The following is a 21,293-nucleotide window of genomic DNA, read 5'->3' as shown; positions in this document are numbered from 1 at the left end:
AAAGAAGAATCTGACTTAAAATATTCTACTTTATATTCTAGTTTATTATTGACTAATTCTGCATATTAACATATTTTGGGGTGCTTCCAGGCACTTATTTGTGATGGAAAGGAAAAAAATCAGAGAGATTATCAAGATACAGAGGCAACACAGTAAAATGCCTCTCAGAGCCTGATACACGACTCTAGCATAGATGGATATACTTTTTGTTCCATAGATTCATATTGAGAAGGCCCTGCAGGCTGCATAACGTGTTATAAAAACAAAAATACAAGTTACATGATAAAAAGACAAACACTCCAGTGAAAATATACTGAGAAATGATAAAAAAATTATTTTATTACTTAATTTTTAACCTATAGATAGGGTGTTTTATGAGTAGCCATACGTTAATGTTTCACTTGAAGAATAAGGAAAGATTTCTGTCAAATGACACATACAGTGTGTCCCATTTATCTTGACCACCTTAATAACTGTTCGTCCAGATGCAAATTACAAAATGTTTCAAGCAAATGTTCTTTAGCCATCAGGGGGACATCAATCATCATGATTGCCTTCATTGTAGCTTTGTTTTTTACAAAGATATGAACAGCAGTATGACTTTTTTAAACAGCACCCTGTATTTCTAATTCAGTAATTCATTTCCTCTCCTAAAGACCTATTCAAAAATGTATCACAGGGTACCATTCACTGAAACACAGCGTTATTAATTACATAACACAACATTGACTTTGAGCCTGGGATCACAAACTCGTTCACTTGCTGGAGAGGTCAGGAAACAAATGAAAATCAAGTAAAAACGTAATACAAAATTTGACTTTGACTCTCCTGTACCATTTCCCAGGAGTAGAACATTCGACTACGCTCAAAGTGGTGACCCTGGACACCGATACACTGGTGCACTCACTGAATGAAAGAATTATTTACTGCTTCCAGTGTTGCCTGCTGAAGAGAATTACAAGCAAGCACGATACGTTCCTGCACATTCTCTGGAGTTGTTGGAATATCATGATAGACAACATCTTTAATGAATCCCCAAAGAAAAAAGTCCAGAGGATTTAAATCATGAGACCTAGCAGGCTATGTAATTGTTCCTCCTTAGCCAATCCCTCTGGCAGGATACCTTCACAGTTCAGAACACGACGTGTACGCAAGGCATTATGTGCTCGACATCCATCATGTTGATACCACATAAGCATTCTGATTCTACACAGCAGTTCATCTGGAAGGGGAGGAAGAATTTGTCTGAGGAAGTTGGCATACGTTTTGCTGTTTAGACTACCATTGACGAAATAAGGGTCAATAATTGTAGTACAAAGCATCCCACACCAAATGTTAACTCTTCATTGATGCTGCTGTTCCACCTGTTTAAGCCATCGTTGGTTTCCCTGGACCAATAATTCATGTTCCTTGTATTTACCTGTCCTTTGTTTGAGAAGGAACATTCATTGGTAAATAGAACACTGGAGAAGAAGTTCGTGGAACTGGTGACATATAAGAATACAATGTACACTGGTTTTAGGAATGCAGATCTCATGTTCAAGCTGTCGTGTGCTAACATGTGGATTCATAGCACCAGAAGTGAGAACAGTAACTTCGGCAGCTTCGTCTGTGTGGGTTAAAACTTCCTGTTTCCTGAAGCGCCACAACAAGACAAGAAAACATCCATCGGGAAGGTAGGTTCTTGTCAGGATATTGCTCTCTGTACAGTTCTGCTGCCTGCGTAGGATTTCACCTATCTTCAACAACAACAATAACAGTTTGTAGGAAGGACAGTATTTACTGTATGCTTAATCCACACAACAGTATATAAAAGGACTAAACTACTGTACTAAATGTTTCCGTACATAAGAAAACAGTATTGCAATTACTGTTCTGCTAACTTACATTTCCCATAGATGAGTAGTATTTCTTCCTTCTCTTCATTGGCGTACATTCTACTCACACAACTCTTCAACTGACGATGGTTGATGGAATGACGGGTGTGTATTCTACTTAGGTTTACACTTGTCCTCTGCCAACGTCAGTATGTGGATGTGTTCCATTACCCTGAGTACCTGCACTAAGTACTTGGAGCATCAACATCAGTGTCGCATTATGTAATTAATAACGCGGTGTTTCAGTGAATGTTACACTGTGATACATTTTTGAGTAGGTCTTTAGGAGATGAAATTAACTGCCGAGTAAAAAATACAGGGTTCCATTTAAAAAAGTACCATTGTTCATATCTTTATAAAAACCAAAGCTACAACGAAGGGTATCAATGCTGATTGGTGTCCCCCTGATGGCTAAAGAACATTTGCTTGAAACATTTTGTAATTTGCATCTGAACAAACATTTATTAAGGGTGGTCAAGATAAATGGGGCACCCTGTATATTGATCTTGTAATGGGATAAACTGGATGGATCGGCTGAATATTACACCACCATATATATATATATATATATATATATATATATATATATATATATATATATATATATATATATATATATATATATATATATAACAGAGGGAAACATTCCACGTGGAAAAAATATATCTAAAAAGAAAGATGTGAGACTTACCAAACAAAAGCGCTGGCAGGTCGATAGACACACAAACAAACACAAATATACACACAAAATTCAAGCTTTCGCAACAAACTGTTGCCTCATCAGGAAAGAGGGAAGGAGAGGGAAAGACGAAAGGATGTGGGTTTTAAGGGAGAGGGTAAGGAGTCATTCCAATCCCGGGAGCGGAAAGACTTACCTTAGGGGGAAAAAAGGACAGGTATACACTCGCACACACACACATATCCATCCACACATACAGACACAAGCAGACATATTTCTGCTTGTGTCTGTATGTGTGGATGGATATGTGTGTGTGTGCGAGTGTATACCTGTCCTTTTTTCCCCCTAAGGTAAGTCTTTCCGCTCCCGGGATTGGAATGACTCCTTACCCTCTCCCTTAAAACCCACATCCTTTCGTCTTTCCCTCTCCTTCCCTCTTTCCTGATGAGGCAACAGTTTGTTGCGAAAGCTTGAATTTTGTGTGTATATTTGTGTTTGTTTGTGTGTCTATCGACCTGCCAGCACTTTTGTTTGGTAAGTCTCACATCTTTCTTTATATATATATATATATATATATATATATATATATATATATATATATATATATATATATATATATATATATATATATATATATATATTAGTGTACAACCCGATACCTAACATCCGTATCTCTGTATATTTTACATACATGTAATGGCACAAATGATGTGATGGAATGCATTGTTAATGACACTATAAAGCATTGAGTAGCTAATCAAGTAACATAACAGAATTTCAAAGAGAAAAGAAAAAATTGTAAACAAACAGCATATTTTCAAATTTTGATAAAACTTGTGGCTTTTATATATTAAAAAAATAAATAAATAAATAAATAAAAACCAACAACAACAGTTTAAGGATCATGCAAAGAAGTATATTTGAAACTTAAGGAAATGTTGGCCACAAAATCTGAACTGAAATTAAGAAGAAAATCAACATTGTATGTTTGGTTCTGACATAAAATACTATTTTTTATAAAAATCACAAAATCCAAGATAATCATTATTACAGTAACAGAAACAGAAAAAATTGGATTTTTACTTATAAGCTTATGAAATGTATTGAAAATAGATATCATATTCTCAAAAATGTGTTCTCTTCATAAAAAACAAGCTTAATGGATGTGTCAAGTAATATGTCTGAAGTTGTTGAGAATTTTATCCACAAAAACCAATTTGTAATTATGAAAAAAAAAATCAGTATTTTATTATTTGCATTATTAGATCAGATATAAAGATTATTCTGCTCAGTAAATCACAAAATTCACAGTTACATCTGCTATGTATCAATTTGGCAGTTTATTTCATGTAAAACTAATGCTGCAAGAACTTTTGTGATTAACATTTTAATTGTAAGTAATGTATTGCCATTTTCAATAATTGCTGTTTTGTTTACTTCACTGTTAAAAAAATTATTTGGCAAATACTGATAGTCCACAAAGCCTCTACAATGATGAACATCGGACTTTAGTCCATGCTATGCTGTTGTAATGAACAGTATGCTTGTGCTCCCATGTACACAATTTATTCAACAATGTTGTTTCTTATAGATCAGTTACTTCTCTTACCTTCGTTGAGTATAAGGGATAAATGCCCACATTGGTGACCTGGTGATTTGCAATGACGGTGCAGGGTAATTTTTGCACTGATACCATTGCTGCACTAGGAATGAACAATTACTTTCAGAACATTCCACTGAACACCAACAATGTATCCTCATTGTTGACGACAATGCTGGCAACCATGTGCTGCATCCACAGGTTTGGCATTCATCCTTCCACGCATTAGTCAATCCCTATCGACTTTACCTGATTGCTTCCGACTCTGACTTCACCACGCCCACCTGGAGTGGCAACCTTCACATATCAACATACCTCCGCCTCCCCACAACCCACTCCAAGCCCATGCCTGTGAAGAACATTCACACTCATGTCATGCCCAGACTTACACAGAACACCACAGATCCTGTTGTACTCTCACTTGTGCAGAACACTGCCAACCGTGCTGCATCTGCGCAACCACCACACGCAGCCTTCTAAGCCACACCTGGGCAGAACTGTTTCAATTGGCATCATAAAACACACATCATAACTGCTGCTTATCACAGTGACCTTCACCCATCCAAAACAAATGAATGTACACCAAGCGACCCAACCCCATGTACTGCCACATCCGTGCAGGAGCCGTTCGCCAAAACTGCGTGTGACTGTCGCCCAACTTGTGACTACTTAATACTGCTCACAATAAGTTCTTCCATTCAGGGAGACTATCCCAGTTGCCCCTACATTAAGCACAGCCATGAATATTCTCTCACTAAACTGATAATGACTGTTACGAGATTTCACATCTCTGATTGCACATGTGAACATGATCTTTTCATTGGCCCAGATTCTGACAAGTTTGCAGGGGTGCTTCCTTCCCCCCTCATCCAGCTTATGATGAACCATTTTCCAACAGACATCAGCTCTGACATCTACTCCCTACCACCTAGCCACTCATTGACAGTGGACTAATGTATGGCATTGCAACTGTACGAAGCTGCCAGCTTGTCAGTCCCAGTTCACGGATCCATGATCCAGACTCTGCACCTGTTATCATCTTGCTGCCTCACATGTAAATTCTCTCTTAAGGACATCATAGAACCAGTCCTAGTGATGGGAATTTTTATGCCAATTCCACCTTTCCTCATTTGTACAACACGCCATGCTCCTGAATTTTGTCATGGGTCACTGCATCCCAGGACCTTTCGCTCTGGCACCTCCACCTCTACCTTGTACATTGACCATTCAAGACACAACAGGAAGACAGTGATACATCCATTGACATACTCAAGCAGTGTCTTCCTCAGCTGATGAGCTCATGGCAATTCACCACCATTACGTCAACTGTCTTGTGGCATTGGAAGCACTCTGCATAGAGAACACATTTCTCCTGCAATGTGATAATGACACACCCACTGCCCTACCCTACCATATGAGCCGCTCATACACAAAACACATAACAGTCACAATGGCGAGAATGGGAGCACATGTATGACCCTGGCCCCACTGACAGGTGTCACCCACCTGACGTCCAACCACCCCACTCCGCACTCCACCCAGCATCCTTACCATCACAGATCGCAGACATACAATGAGACACACACAACAGTACACTGTGGTTCTCCACATCACCTGGCTACTCCAACACCAGCAACTTTGGTCATGCTCCTCCTGCTGTACAGCACAGTGTCACTATGTCTCTTCTGCGTGACTCACTGGAACACAGCTCCATCACCATCCAGTGCTGATCTTCACCCATCTACACTGACTACATTCACCTTGTTCCACATTCCATTACCACACACCTACTCAGGTTGATGATGCTCTACAATTCTAAATTCAGGACACACCAGAGGAATCGAGCACAACAGGATGCTTTTTTGACCACTTTTAGTTGCGCTATTCACCTCCAACTGCCACCGACAGCTTCAGTGTCTTTTCCCTGCAAGAGTCACCACAACAACTTCGGATTTTATAACTGCTCTCCATCCACACAGACTTGAAACACGAACTGCAACAGATCAGTACTTAGCACTGCTGCCTCCCCTTGGCCTCCAGTCCATCATGGACCATCACCACACAGGCCACACCTATCAAAATTGGCACTGCCTAATAAATTAGGAGCGTGCATTAATTGTACCACTCTCAACATACGCCATCACTTTAATCAGTTCAGAATCCCTTTGGTAGATGTAGCCTCCTCATGATAACATCCTTGCCATCGACAATCTGGTGGCAGCACTGATGTTTTCCATATCAGCCCAAGCTGTACTGTCTATTTAACACTTCTACGACACCCACTGCCACTTCAAGAACTGGCCCAGTCATGTCTCACAAAAGTGTCTCCCACAGCACAACTCGTCACTCACAACCATATATTATCACCTTTGAAATACAGTCCAGCTGTGACCATTTCCTACCAAGCCACGGCACAAATAGTCAGGCACAGCTGTGTGATAATGGCGAATCATCAGACCAGTCTCTCTCCCACCAGTGCTCCGCACCACTGGAATGGGGGACTCTGGGGCAACTATCAATGGTCCACCAAGCCTCCAAAATGAAGAAAACTAGATATTCGGACTTCAGTCTGTGCTATGCTGTTGTGATGTGTGCCTGTGCTCTCATGGATAAAGTTTATTCAGACAATAAATTTTACATTGCTTCTTATGGTTGGGTTACTTCTCTTACTTCCAGCAAGTATAGGGAATAAGAACTCACAGATACATAAACATGAGCTGCAGAGGTTAGCAGTAGTATCTGTTGTAAGGTTAAAATTTATTGAAAGTAGAGGGGAAGAAATTCACAATAAATACCAAGAAGATGTAAAGAGGTGTTAATTTTTAGGGAATCTGGATCCCAAAAATTATGATTACTCAGGCTGCAAAGACAGATTTACACTCTGGATTCTACTTGAAAGACTACCCTGCAAAGACAGATTTACACTCTGGATTCTACTTGAAAGACTACCAAACATGAGCTAAGTATTCTAGTCTACTAAAATTACTCAAAATTACTCATGGTGACAAATACCTTTTTGAAAGTTTGTCACTGGTCACATTTAAAGTACAAATCTTCTTGCTTGATTAGTGGATGTTACATCATAAGCTGATATTTAAAATTCTTCAATTTTCAGATGAGTGTTATGATTGGGAAGAAAAGTTTTATTTATGACTCAATTAAATAACTGCAATTTAAAAAATTGTAATGAAGGTGTTCACATCCATTTACTGAAACATTTTGCTGAATAACTAAAAAAATGTAATGAAGGCGTTCACATCCATTTACTGAAACATTCTGCTGAATAACTAAAAAACTGTAATGAAGATGTTGACATCCATTTACTGAAACATTTTGCTGAATAACTAATCCTATTTGGGATGAGTCTGATTTAATCTTCAAGGAGAATAAGTTCAAAAATAAATAATACTAAAAAATAAAAAATATCATAAATATGTCCATTCAAGTGCTCTGTCAGTTAAGTGTTGGTCAAACTTATATATAATGCTGCTCATGGGACATACGTTAATTGATAAAGAAAATGTGTGGTTTTGCAAGTTGCTCTGCTTTTGATATTGTATGATTTACTAGTTGGAATTTGACACAGAAATCCATACTAGACTGTATAATAATAACTGAAGAAAACAGAAGTTGCCTGATGGAAGTGAAAGTGATACCAAGCATTAACCTCAAAAGAGACCATAGACTATTGGCATGGCCTTTGGAGAAATTAGGAAAAGGTGGAAAAAGACAGACAAACATCGCTGAAAGATAGAGAAATCCAAGAGATATACAGGGAGAAGATTAAGACACAATTTTGTCAAGATGAGGGGAAGGATGTAGAGGAAGAAAGGAGGAGTTTGAAACAGTGCCTAGTCAATGCAATGAAAGAAACACGTGGAAGGACATCAACAAGTCAGATACAAAGAAACTCCATGGTGGAATGAGAGAATTGCAGGAGCAGCCAAGAAGAAGAATAAAGCACAGGGACAATGGTTCAAGAACAGAGTGGAACATAGTAGAGACAAATGGAAATGACTTAAGAGGAGCAGCAAGAAATGATAGTAGCTCTGGCTAAGATGATGTCTTGGGAAAAATTCACAAAAGAAACAGAAGACAATTTTGAGGATAATAAAAAAAATTATACTACATATTAGCGAACAGAAAGAAGCAATAAGAAAATACTTCAAAAGTCATCAACAAAGAGGGAAAAACCAGTGTGAGAGAAAGAAGAAGTTTTTAAAGAAGGAAAAGAATACTTCCAAAAACTATATGAAGGACAGGATGAAACAAAGATACATAATGAGACAGAAGGAGATGAAACAAGAGGAGACTAAAAGAGAAGATCTGCAAATCTTCGATGTAGAGAAACCTTCGATATAAATGAAAAATTGCAAAGCTCCTATGATATCACAGTGGAAACAATTAAAGCCATATGGAAAGATTCCTGTTGATGGGACAGAGGGGATTATTGTACCTATATTTAAGAAGGGTACCATGGAGCTCTATGAGAATTACAGAGGAACAGCACTATTATGCTACTGCGTGAAGATTTATGAAAAGATAATTTTACAAAAAACCAGGAATAATTGAGAGAAGAGTAACAAGGATTTAAACCTGGAAGATAAACTACAGATGTCTTATTTACAACCAGACAGGTTGTAGAAAAGGATGGCAATTTGGGGAAAGACATAGCAGTTGCATTCGTAGACATAAGAAAGGCTTTGACAGTGATGGAATGGAAGAGACGTGGGAAAGTCTGAACATACTGTAATTGTCAAAAGGAATGCAACTGAGAATTATAAACAAGTACAAAAATGCCTGAACTGTCTTGTAATAGATGGCAAAAGATCAGAATAGTTTATAACAAACACAGGGGTTCAGCCACGAAGTGTGCTCCTGGAGGACAGTTCACCAAGGGTCAACAGCAGATGATGTGAGAATCACAGCATATGCAGATGATTTGGGAAGAAAATGGGCAGAAATTGGGAGAACAACTTAGTACCTGGTAGAGGGTAATTGGAGAAACAGGCATGGAAATGAGCTTAACAAAAAGTGAAGTTATGAAAATCATCAGGAAGAATGAAAAAAATATCACAGAACTAGATTTTTTCAAGTATCTAGGAAGCAAATTAACCACGAAAGGAACATCAAGGATAAAATTTCTGAGAAAATAACAAATTGTCTGAAATTTTATTGTGGTGCATTGGACATAATTAGAAATTAAAAGATAATTGCCAAAGCAAAGATCATTATGTACAAGTCATATTATCAGCCAATTTTGATCTCTAAATCAGAATGCTGGACTTGGAAAAAGAAATATCTGAGCAATATACAAGCAACAGAGATGTGCTTTCTGTGAGAGATCCTGTGTGAGATGAAAAGGGAACAATATGAAAGACCCTGCAGATCAACCCTCTAACAAAAACTGTGGAGAGTGCTATAGTTAAATTGTTGGGCTACATTAAAAAAACATGGAATGGGGGCAGCTGTCAAAGTGTAAGTGTCATTATTTGTCAGTAGCTTTTATATGGAATGAAGTTTGGATGTGGGCTTCAGTGAGGCAGAGATCAATGTCAAGCACCATGACTTTGTATAGTAGAAAAAGACCAGGTGAATGAGTTGAGAAAAGAAGTTAAGTTGATGCAGGAACCAAAGGAGTTATTCTTCACCATGTCATGAGGCCAGGACACAAAAATGTCATCAAAAAGGCTGGGATTTTGGGTATTAAAGAATGCCTCTGCTATGTGACCCTTAAGCCCCATGTACCCATGTAGCCTGAGTGCTCGCCACACCACCCAAATTATTTGGATCCTCTCAGTTGACATTTGTTTCCATGAACTTTGGAGACAGAACCTTGCCCTCCCACACATCATTATATCTGGTCAACCTCTTGAACTTAATTTTTGTAACAACCCCATGCCCCTCTTTTCTTACATTGTGCTTTTCATATATATTTATCTTACATGCCATAACTCTTTTTTCTGTATTAATTCTTGACTGTACTACTCATTCCTCTTCCCCATAGTCTATATCTACTTCTCACTTTACTCTTTTCATTTCTAGACTGAAGCTGGTACAAAGCTTATCAATGTATTATCTCTGACCTATTTTCTCAGACACCTCCACCTTAATCTTTGTTTACACTTGTCCTCACTACTGGTGAGTTCCTCTCGTCTTGGGATCTGAGTGACCAACCATTCATTTTAACCTTCCACAACATATCCCCCTCTCCTCCATGAGGAAGGAATTGTTACATAGTTAAAAAAGATAATGTATATATCACTTGTACATGCGTCCTTAGAATCACTGTACATTTTACCTTCTCATCAAAATTGCCACATCTGTTGTTAATGAGGTGAAGGAAAGAAGTATTAGGTCACTGAAATACAACAACTCTTCTACTTATGATATTATTTTTTAAAAAATATTAAAAATTCTGTGCCAATTTTGGTTTGATCCTCCCCTTCCCCACAAGCATTTCCTAGAGGACTGAAGCATGTGGTAGTAATAATCATTTATCAAAGTGCTGATAAGTAGTGACACCCAATTAATCCTTTCGCTGGAAAAGATATGCTCCCTGCATTCCATGCTGAGGGTAGCTTTTGTTATGGCTGTACTGGGTGCTAAATGTTGGTGGCTTGTGCTGAGAGATGACATTCCGACAGCTGTGAAATACTTATCATCTGATTTTTCGAAAAGCAATAGGTGAAAAAATTAGATTTTTGAACTTCTTGCAGTCTGATACCTTTCTTCAATACGGAAATGAATGGCTTTTCATGATCCATTATACTTACTGCACTGCACCAAATTAAGTAAAACATTGCATGTAATTTTAAAGAGTTTTGCAGAAGTAAAAATGCATTGCATAAACATTGCATATGGTTGATTTTTAGCTCATGCATTGCAGTGAATGAAATGTAGGTTAAGATATTGACATTTTATTTAAAACTGGGAGTAGAATAATATCTCATTTCATTCTTGAGTTATTTGATTTTATATCCAATTGACCGTCACACGCAACATGCCCAGTTCCGTCTGTGCAGACTTGCTGCCTGCTAAGAAATACTTATCATGTAGTTTTAAGAAAATTATGGTATTCGGTGAGAAAATTTGATTTTTGCACATCTTACAGACTGATATCTTCGTTCAATAAGGGACTGAATTTCTTTTCATTATATGCCATAGTTACTGCGCTGCTTGAAGTTAAGTAAAACATTGTAGGAAATTTTAAAGATTTTTTGGAGCTAAAAACACATAGTGTAAACTTCACGTATGGTCGATTTTAACTCATACATTGTAGTGAATGAAATGTAGGTAAGATGACAAAATTTTATTCAAAATTGAGAGCTGAATGATACCTCATTACATTCTCGAGTTATTGGGTTCTGTATCTGATGGACAGTCACACACAGTGTACCCATTTGGATCCTTGTGCATCGTAAATCATGTGGTCATAATAATCATCAAATGCAATAAATGATTGAAGATACTGAAACAAGGTTATTTGCAAATGATAGTGAGATGTTGTGTGAATTGTTAGATTGTGCCATGCCCCACTTAGCTAGTGAAGCCATGATGGAGGGACGTGGTATCAAATGGTTAACATGAGCGGTCACAATGAGGTGTGTGCAAGCGTCAGTTTCAAGTTCAGCAGCCTGCTGGAGATGGGCTCCTGTGTTGTGGATCCTGTGGTTCATTGCAGATTTGTCTCCTGAACACATTGGGCAAATTTTCGAGGAACACGTGGGGAAGGCAACTCAGCAGATCGATGTGGGCACATGCTGAGGAGGGCAAGCAGGAGGAAGATGTTTGTTGCACTACCCGAGCTTTAGATAACACCAGGAATTATTCTTCACCTCACAAGATCTTTCCAGTGAGCACGTTTGAGAACTCTCATATTTCTCAGGGCTAACTTACTGAGAAAGAGTCATTTTTTAGCAACGACCGCGGCTCAGTGTACGGTGTTCCTCGTGTCCCTCTGGTAGCAGTAGGAGCATTTGTTTGGGTCATTACTCTGTGACTTAACTTAATGAAGTTTTCGTGGTTGCTGCCCACATAATGTCTCCCAATTTGAGTGTAATGACAGGCGTTACCATATGTGCTGCTTCTAACTGCTTCCTGGTGGGTCACACTGGCACTGTGTTTGCCTTAATGTCCACAAATAGTGTCTTGCAATGGTTGTATAAGTGATATGTAAATTTTTCAATTATCCTTCCAGTCTCCTGATATAATTGCTTTGGGCATTATGGTGCTGCCTGAAGCAGCCTCCTCTGCCTCGATTTCAGCACGTCTAATCGTTAACTATATCATGTACCTATACAGTCACGTATCATGTTCTGGAGTGCAAAATTCAGAATTCTGAGCCTTTAGATTTGTTAACTGTCCTGAGTTCATGCCAGTGGCAGAGAGCACTGTGGATCAATTATCTTATATTGTGGTTCAAACAGGAACTGGTTTAATTTTTTCTAATCTTGACAATTACCTAGTCTTAATAAGTGTTTTATCTGGACTGCCTACGCAACTTATTGAATCTTAGTTCTTGATATTATTAAATGCTGTTCATCTTGGCAAACCATGTTCACATTTTGACAAGTAAATGAAATGTTCCATTTTCAATTAACTGGGTTAAACAGTTTAGTTAAATTACTTTCATGTTTCAAGATTGTAAAATTTTTAACTGTTCTATTCAACTTTCATACCTTGCTCATAGTTTCATTAAATGTCATTAGATGATAATAATTGTTATTCTGGCACTGGCAATATTGTGAGTGATGTTCAATCCCACCCTTTCCCAATCCTCCCACTTGCAAACAACTTGATGTGGAATCTAGCCTCACAAATTGGTAGCTAGAGCATGGTTGTCTTCAGAAGTGGAGGACTGATGTTCTTATTGAGCATAATTGGTAACACATCCTTAAGTAAATGTAGAAATGAAATTATTATTCTGTAAAAGTTAATGAATTTGGCAGTGGGCTACCTATGCAAGGAGCTGCTATAGTACAAAAACTGTATACGTGACCAATCAGAAGATGGGTATGTGGTGGAGCTGTCTGCACAGAGTCATATGGACTCCGGTGTAGGTCATAGCAGCGCATATTGGTTAGGTGAGCACTGCCATCGAGCACTGCGTCACTTCCATTTTAAAGTCAGAGTAGAACATCAGTTTTTGCAAGGTAGTGGTCTTTCTCATGCTCAGGTGTACCTCATGCAGCTGCTAATTGCACACTGGTTTCGCCAGATTGAGAATATAAATTTGGTATGACTGATACCTAACTGAAACTGAGTGGTTATCAACTCCAGAATACGGTCATGAATTTACAGATTAAACTGAGTGCCTTGGACTGGGATAGCTACCAGGTGGCTAGTGATTTATAAAACCTTGAGGGCCTTGGAAAATGTTAGAGTTTCCCCTGGGACAAGGAGTTGCGGTATGGAGAATGTGCAACCAGAGTTGCCAAGTTGCCCAATCCATCCCTGAACGTGTTACGCAGAATAGAATTTTTTGTTATTTAAACCCAACAGCATTTGATCAATTTCTTGTGGATTGTCATAGATTTGGAAAGGCAAGTTAGCATCTTCAAGATGTCATGGGAAAATATTTTACAGCTGACATGTACATTGAGTTGCGGCTCTCTGGCCATGATGGTGGGTGTTGTTTTAGGAGAGAGAGGGTGCTTGTGGGAATTAAGTGCACGTGTGTTACAGGAACAGTTATCCACCATGCTTAAGAGCGATGTGCTAAAGAAATATTTCTTTTAGTTCCAACATGCTCGTGAGACTTTGGTGGAGTGTGTACGGCACCCGCTGCTTTCGATCCTGACTTGACTGAGAGTGATATTATGGGAACTATTTAGACGAGATAAAAGCCGGAGGACCATCTGCAGGTGCAGTCTGCTGAAAAAGCCAACCAGCTGCCGCAACTTGTACATATTAGTCACAGCCGTAGAGGGGGTTAAAAAAGCTGATTAGAAGAGAGGGTGTGGAGAGGTGCCAAAATTAGATGCAGGGTCAGCTGGTAATACACATTTTGCAGAAGGTGGTTGGTACTGCTGTGGTTGATAGGGTCATTTTGCTCGTCAATTTTGGCCTGACAGAAAAACACATTCGGAAGCTGATGCCAGAGGAGCTGGCCGTGGCATCCAACTTCTGGGTGACAGAGTGAGGAAGGTGACCAGTAATCCTCTTCCTCTCATGTGTGCCAGCATTAATCACTACTGTGCACTTTATTGTATTCTGGTAGCATCATTTGATTACTGAGTCATAGGTGATAGGTGGTATTCTAGATACAGGGCGCTTTGCAAATCCTGATTTAAAATCTGTAAATAGAACTTTGAGACTGAATGACCAGACTCTTCCCTTGGTGCATGTTTTTTGTTGCATTGGGGAGTTTTCTTGGCCACTGTTGGTGTCAATGGCTGAAGGATTGAGTATAACAGTAACCATCTGAGGGGGCCCAAGCTCTCTTTGAGGTTTTGTAGCGTTTCCTTGAAGTATTGACTGACATGCTGGTAAAGACCAATTGAATAGAGTATCAGAGTGTACTCTCTGACCAAGTACCTGTCAGACAATCTCCGTAATGTCTATCCCCTCTCCCACAATGAAGGTTTTGCGTTAGCCGGTGGACAAATGTTGATGAGGGAATCGTAAGGTATCAACATTCCATATGCATCACTTATATTTTTGGTCACCCAGAGGAATGGGGTGGGTGGGTGGAGGGCGAGAGGGGAGAGGGTTCAGACTGGTGATTGATTACTGGCTATTAACCATAAGGTAGTTCTGAAGCCCCTCTCCCTTCCTGATTTGCTTGGCTGTTTTTCTTGGGTTTTCTGGGCCCTACTAATTCTCTGTGCTTGCACTCAACCAAGTGCACTACCAGATCCCTCTGGCTGAAGAATTCAAGGAGGCTACTGCTTTTGCTACCAACTGAGAATTGTATGAGTCCAATCAGCTGCCCTTTGGTCTTTCTACTGGAGTGGTCGTGCTCTCCAGGTTTCTCAATTCAGTGCTAGAGATGTAAAATTTAAGTTTGTTTACAACTAACAGGATGGGCATTTGCGCCAGGCTTTGGAGCCTCTGAGGGAGTCTGGTTTAACCATCATGCTAACCAAGGTCACTCCAATGAGTAATGAGAGCTCCTTTTTGGGTCATTTGGTGTCTGCTGAGAGAGTTAAATGGTTTTACTAAGCTGGCAGCATCCTTAAATAAGTTGTGCAAAAAAGGGAAGCTATTTGTATTGGACTGAGAGACAGCAGGGAAATGTGCTAAAGACCACCTTGAGTAACATGCCAGTGCTCATGGTTCCAAATTTCAGTCAACCATTCATAGTGCAGATGGACTTGGCCAACTCAGGTGTGGCCACCATATTACTCTACCAGCATGATGGTGAGTGCAGGCCCTCAACATATGTGTCTAGGTCTCTATGTTCAGCAGAAAGGAAATATTCTATATACGAGTTGGAAACTCTGGTCATAATATTCACTATTGCGAAATTCAAATACTACCTCAAAAACCATGAATGTACTTTGGAGGTGGACAACCAGGCACTCAGCTGCAAACTGGCATGCCCACAAAACAGGGCACTTTGCACATTGGGCCTTGTGCATCTCAGCCCTCTGGTTCTCTGTGTGCCACATAAACAGGCAAGGTAAGATTGTGGGAAACATCCTGAGTAGGATGTTCTATGAGGAGGAGGAGGAGGAGCTGTCTTCCAGAAGGTCCGAGGGAGGTAGGAAAGATGGTAAACACATGTCACTGAGGTGCCAGCCTTCAGGAGCAGCAGGAGGAAGACATGGATTTAGGCCCCATTAGGGAGTGGCTGGCATCAGGTGTGGATGTAATGGGGTATGAACTACACAGGGGATTATCTGCCACTACAGCCACCAGGATGAGGACGTCATAATCTGGCTGTCCATGATGCTGGTATCGGTGGTGGTTAACTACTACCACAGTTCAGTGATGGGGGGGGGGGGCAAGGTATATATAAAACCATCCATAAGATCCAGGAATCTACTAGATCTTGATGCCTGGAGAATGGTAAATCAGTGACAGGAGTGTATGGTGGCCAAGCTGATCTCTGAAAGGGGTTACTCCAATCAACTCAGGTGGAGAGGCCAATGGAGCATCTGTTTATTCATTGACTACATAGGTCCTCTGCTGCATAACCCAGTAGGGGCGATGGACATACTTGTAGTAGTGGACTGGTTTTCTAGGTTTAGCAAGTTGATACACAGTGGGAAAGTAATGAATGGGCTAAGAATTTGATATTTTATCAGGCCTTTCCCTTTTTTTGAGCCTCCTAGGGTACTGTTAGTTCTAACACCCCAGCATTTGTATCGAGGGAGTTTTGGGAGTTCTGCTTCCAGTCAGGGGATGAAACAATGTCATCACAACACCTTACTACAACCAACCCTCTTTTGCTGAATGGGTGAATCAGAACTTAAAAAAGTCCAACCTCATTATATATTCATGCTTGGATGCAAACTAAACAAAATCATTCCTTGCCCTAGCTAACCTTAGCATTTAATATAGAAAACAATAGATCCACAAGGTTACCGCAGCATCCCTCAGGTTCCCATAGTCCCTCAATTCACACTTGTCCATCTGGTTGATCCAGGACCCACTGCCCAACAAGATTAGTCTGGAGATCATCAAGGACAATCAGTGCAGGACTGAGGTTGCCAGTATTGTGTGCACACAAAAGAAAAGTGGTGTGGCACAACAATGGTTGATGTCTGGGCAACATTGGTGTCACATATGTGGTCTTTGTGATGGACTCTGGTGGTCGAGACCATGCAAAAAAGGCATTGAAAAAGCTGACATCCCATTTCGTGGGGATGCACAAGTGTTGGAGGTACTTACTCCTGTCACTCTAGAGTCCATAATGAGGATGAAGCTATGGACCACTGGATGCATCTGAGCCAAGTCAAGGTAAGTGGTTGCGATTAGTTTCTCCACTGTTGTGAGCCCTTCTCTGGGTGCTTCAGTTTATGAAGGGGCAGGCTGAGATGTGCGAATCAATATGTCACACTGTGTATAGGCTATCTCCAGAGTGTGGGCCATGTAGCTTACCAAGCCATGGGACAGGGACTTGGTAACAGACAGTCAATGTGACTGGTGTCGAGGAGAGGTCACAGTGACACAAGTGCAGCTGTCAGTTTTGAGTTCAGCATGCATCCTGGACATGGACCCTCGTGTTGCTGATCTTATGGTTTGTTGCTGATTTGTCTCCTGAACATGCTAGTTGTATTTTTGAGGAGCATATGGGAAAAACAACTCAACAGATCGACACCGGTGCATTCTGAGGGAAACAAGCAGATGGAAGAAATCTGCTGCACTGCTCAAGCTCCAGACAATATCTGGGTCTTATTCTTCATCTGACGCCCCACAAGGTCTTTGGGAACTCTCATCTTTCTCAGGGCTAACTTAACTGAGCCAGAGCCATTTATGAACAGTGATCACATCCCAGCATTTGGTGTTCCCAGTGTCCCTCTTGTTGCAGTAGGAGCCTTTGTTTTGGTCATTACTCTTGACTAATAAACAATGTGCTTTGCCTCCCAGTTCGTGTTTCAGCTCAGCCATCTGATTAAAATTTCATGGTTGCTGCCCACATACTATCTCCGAATTTGAATGTAATGGCATGCGTCACTGCGCGCACTGCTTCAAACCGTTTCTCAGGGTCACTCTGACATCATATTTGCCTCAAAGTCTAACAAGTTATTGTGATGAAGTTTGTTAAATTTTATTCCTTTCCTATTTACTTATTTTTTATGAAATAATAGTAAAGTGTTGTTTTGAGTCCCAGGCAGGAATGACATGTGTCTAGAAACTTAAGATTTGTGACTTCCTATAGTAATTTTTTGTGAACCATTAAATTACTACTGCCTGCCAATGAAAGCTTTCTGGCACAGTCCAGAGGAAGTTGTCTAGTGAACTGTTCAGTGGTATTTACACATGCAAGTTGAGTACATCCCACGTCCCAACATGTGGACCTGTTTCAGTTCTGCACCTAGTGCATAATATTATAATTTGATTAATGGTTGGTGAATGAACTTACTCCTGTCTACAGGGACCAAGTAAATGGGATCCTTTCCAACCTGCTGTATTAGTTACCTCAGTTTGAGAGGGTTTTATTTTATTAGAAATTACTCTGAATGCAAAGCTGTCCTCTATTATTACTATTATTGTTGTTGTACAGTCTGCCAGTAGCACCTTGCAATGTTTCTATAACTAGAAGAGAAATTTTGCAATTATCATCTCAGTCTCTCCATATAATTGCCTCAGGCGTTATGGTGTTGCCTGATACAGCCTCCTCTGCCTCCCTTTCATGACTTAATTTTATCTAATTGTTATACAATAACCACTCAAAACAGTTTTATTCACTGAGATACAGAAGTAACTCATCTGCATCAGTGAGAGATCAAGGGGTCAAGTTGGTATGTTGATTTGGTGGAGGGGACCAAACATCGACATCATCTGTTGCATCGAGTTATGGAAGGGTGCAGAAGGAAGTCGCCCGTGCCCATTTAAATGAATCATGCCAGCATTTGCCTGAAGCAATTTAGCAAAATCACAGAAAACCTAAATCAGAATGGCTGGATGTGGATTTGAACCATTGTCCTCACGAATGCGACTCCATTATACTAACCACTGTGCCACCTCACTTGGTCAAAGGGTCAGGATGCATTCAGACAGCCATAGAACTGTAGAAAAGTGCAACTGTTGTGCATATACACATCCACAGCACCCGGGGAAGCGTGTATCGGGACATGTCCACAGCAGCAAAAGGGTTGAAGAACCAGTCCCCTGCATTGAGAAATTAGCATACAAAAGTACACTGAGCTATCTTTCTCAGAATAACTTTAATAATAGCTCAATTTGCTCCCAGTAAGTCTGGAACTGCACGACCGCTACGGTTGCAGGTTCTAATCCTGCCTCGGGAATGGATGTGTGTGATGTCCTTATGTTAGTTAGGTTTAAGTAGTTCTACGTTCTAGGGGACTGATGACCTAAGCTGTTAAGTCCCATAGTGCTCAGAGCCATATGAACCATTTTTTGCTCCCAGTAAGACTCCCCTACAGAGAAAAAAAATCAATTCTGGCAAAACTAAATAAGGAAAGTTACCCTGCTGACATTTTCCATGATGTTGTCAAGACTTCTGATAATGTAGCTCATAAAAGTTCTACGAGGGAAATTACAATGGCATGACATTAAAGACAGTTATCTTGTAAGGATGGATTCATATCTTAAAAACAGTAAACAGAGGTTCAACAAATGAAGCAACAGTGATAAGACTAAATAATTATGAAACTAGTTAACAACTACTTCACAGGAAAGAGCTTAATCATTAATTGTATGAAGACTCATACAGTTCCAAGCAAATTAAGATGTCTTACAGGTACAGGAAATAAGGATCAACAGACCCATATTGGATGAAGCTCCAGTTGTGAAGTTTCTGGTCTTGTAGATGGATAATAAGTTGTGGCAGAAAGAGCATATGGATAAGTTAACCAAAAGTACAGTTCCACCTGATTTGTACACAGAGAGCTCTATCACCTACATCTACATCTACATATATACTCCGCTAGCCACCAAGCGGTGTGTGGCGGAGGGCACAATTCGCGCCAAAGTCATATTTCCCCTCTCTGTTCCACTCACGGATCGCGCAAACGAAAAATGACTGTCTGAACGCCTCAGTATGAGCTCTAATTTCCCTTATCTTTGAATGGCGATCATTGCGCAGTTTGAAAGTTGGTGGTGATAATATATGCTCTACATCCTCAGTGAAGATCAGATTTTGGAATTTAGTGAGCAGCCCCATCTGCTTAGTGCACCGTCTATCTGCAAGTGTGTCCCACTTCAAACTTTCTATGAGATGTGTAATGTTCTTGCGATGGCTAAATGCACCAGTCAAGAATCTTGCCACTCTTGTTTGGATCTTCTCAATCTCTTGAATCAGACCCAACTGGTATGGGTCCCATGCAGACAAACAATACTCTAAGACTGTACAAACTAACATGTTGTACGCTATTTTCTTTGTTGAAGGACTGCATCATTATGGGATTCTACCAATAAACCACAATCTAGAGTTTGCCTTACCCGTTACTTGTGTAATCTGATCATTCCCTTTGAGATCATTTCTAATAGTCACACACATATACTTGATGGATGTTACCGCTGCCACAGACTGGGCATTTATTTTGTACTTGTACATTAATGGGGATTTTCGCCTTGTTATACACAATAGGTTACACTTACTAATATTGAGAGATAACTGCCAGTCATTACACCACGCATTAATTTTCTGCAAATCCTGATTGATTTTCTCACAACTTTCATGTGATACTACTTTCCCGTAGACTAGAGCATCATCGGCAAACAGTCTAATATCGCTGTCAGTATCATCAACCAGATCGTTTATGTAAATCATAAAAAGCAGCGGACCTATTATGCTGCCCTGGGGCACACCTGAAGTTAAGCTTGTTTCTGTTGAAGTCACCCTGTTCAGCACGACATACTGCTTCCTGTCTGTTATAAAACTTTCTATCCAACTGCATATGTCACTGGACAGACCGTAAGTGCGCACTTTTCGGAGTTAGTGACAGTGTGGAACTGAGTCAAACGCCTTTTGAAAGCTGAGAAATATGGCATCAAACTGGGAGTCGGTATCCAGAGCCTGTTGTATATCATGTACAAAGAGGGCCATCTGTGTCTCACATGACCGCTGTTTCCTATAACCGTGCTGGTTTCTGCAGATGAGCTTCTCAGAGTCTAGAAAGGTCATTATGTCTGAACACAAAATATGTTCCTTATTCTACAACAAATCAATGTCAGTGAAATTGGCCAGTAATTTTGTGCATCCGATTTTCTACCCTCTTTATACATTGCTATGACCTGGGTCTTCTTCCAGACCCTTGCAACTTTCCACTGTTCCAATGATCTCTGATAGATGATGGATAAGAATGGTGCTATATTTGTAGCATAGTCAACATATAATCTTACTGGTACACCATCCGGGCCAGATGCCTTCCTGGCATCTAAGGATCTTAACTGTTTTACAATCCCAGATACACTAAACACTATGTCAGCCATCCTTGCATTTGTTCGATAATTGAAAGGGGGAATGGTGCTGCTGTCCTCTACCGTAAATGAGTTTTTG

The 21,293-nt window shown here is 40.1% G+C and overlaps 1 protein-coding gene across 3 annotated transcripts in view; it reads right to left on the bottom strand.

Moving 5' to 3' along the window:
* The window catches only part of LOC126198992 (putative helicase mov-10-B.1), a 418,198-nt gene that overhangs the window by 186,967 nt on the left and 209,938 nt on the right, over positions 1-21,293 (bottom strand). The window lies entirely within an intron of this gene.

Source organism: Schistocerca nitens, chromosome 8 (assembly GCF_023898315.1).
Source record: "Schistocerca nitens isolate TAMUIC-IGC-003100 chromosome 8, iqSchNite1.1, whole genome shotgun sequence".
NCBI classification, from domain to species: Eukaryota; Metazoa; Arthropoda; class Insecta; order Orthoptera; family Acrididae; genus Schistocerca; species Schistocerca nitens.
Note: the sequence above shows the minus strand (reverse complement) of the source record. Positions and strands in the feature narration are given on the sequence as shown.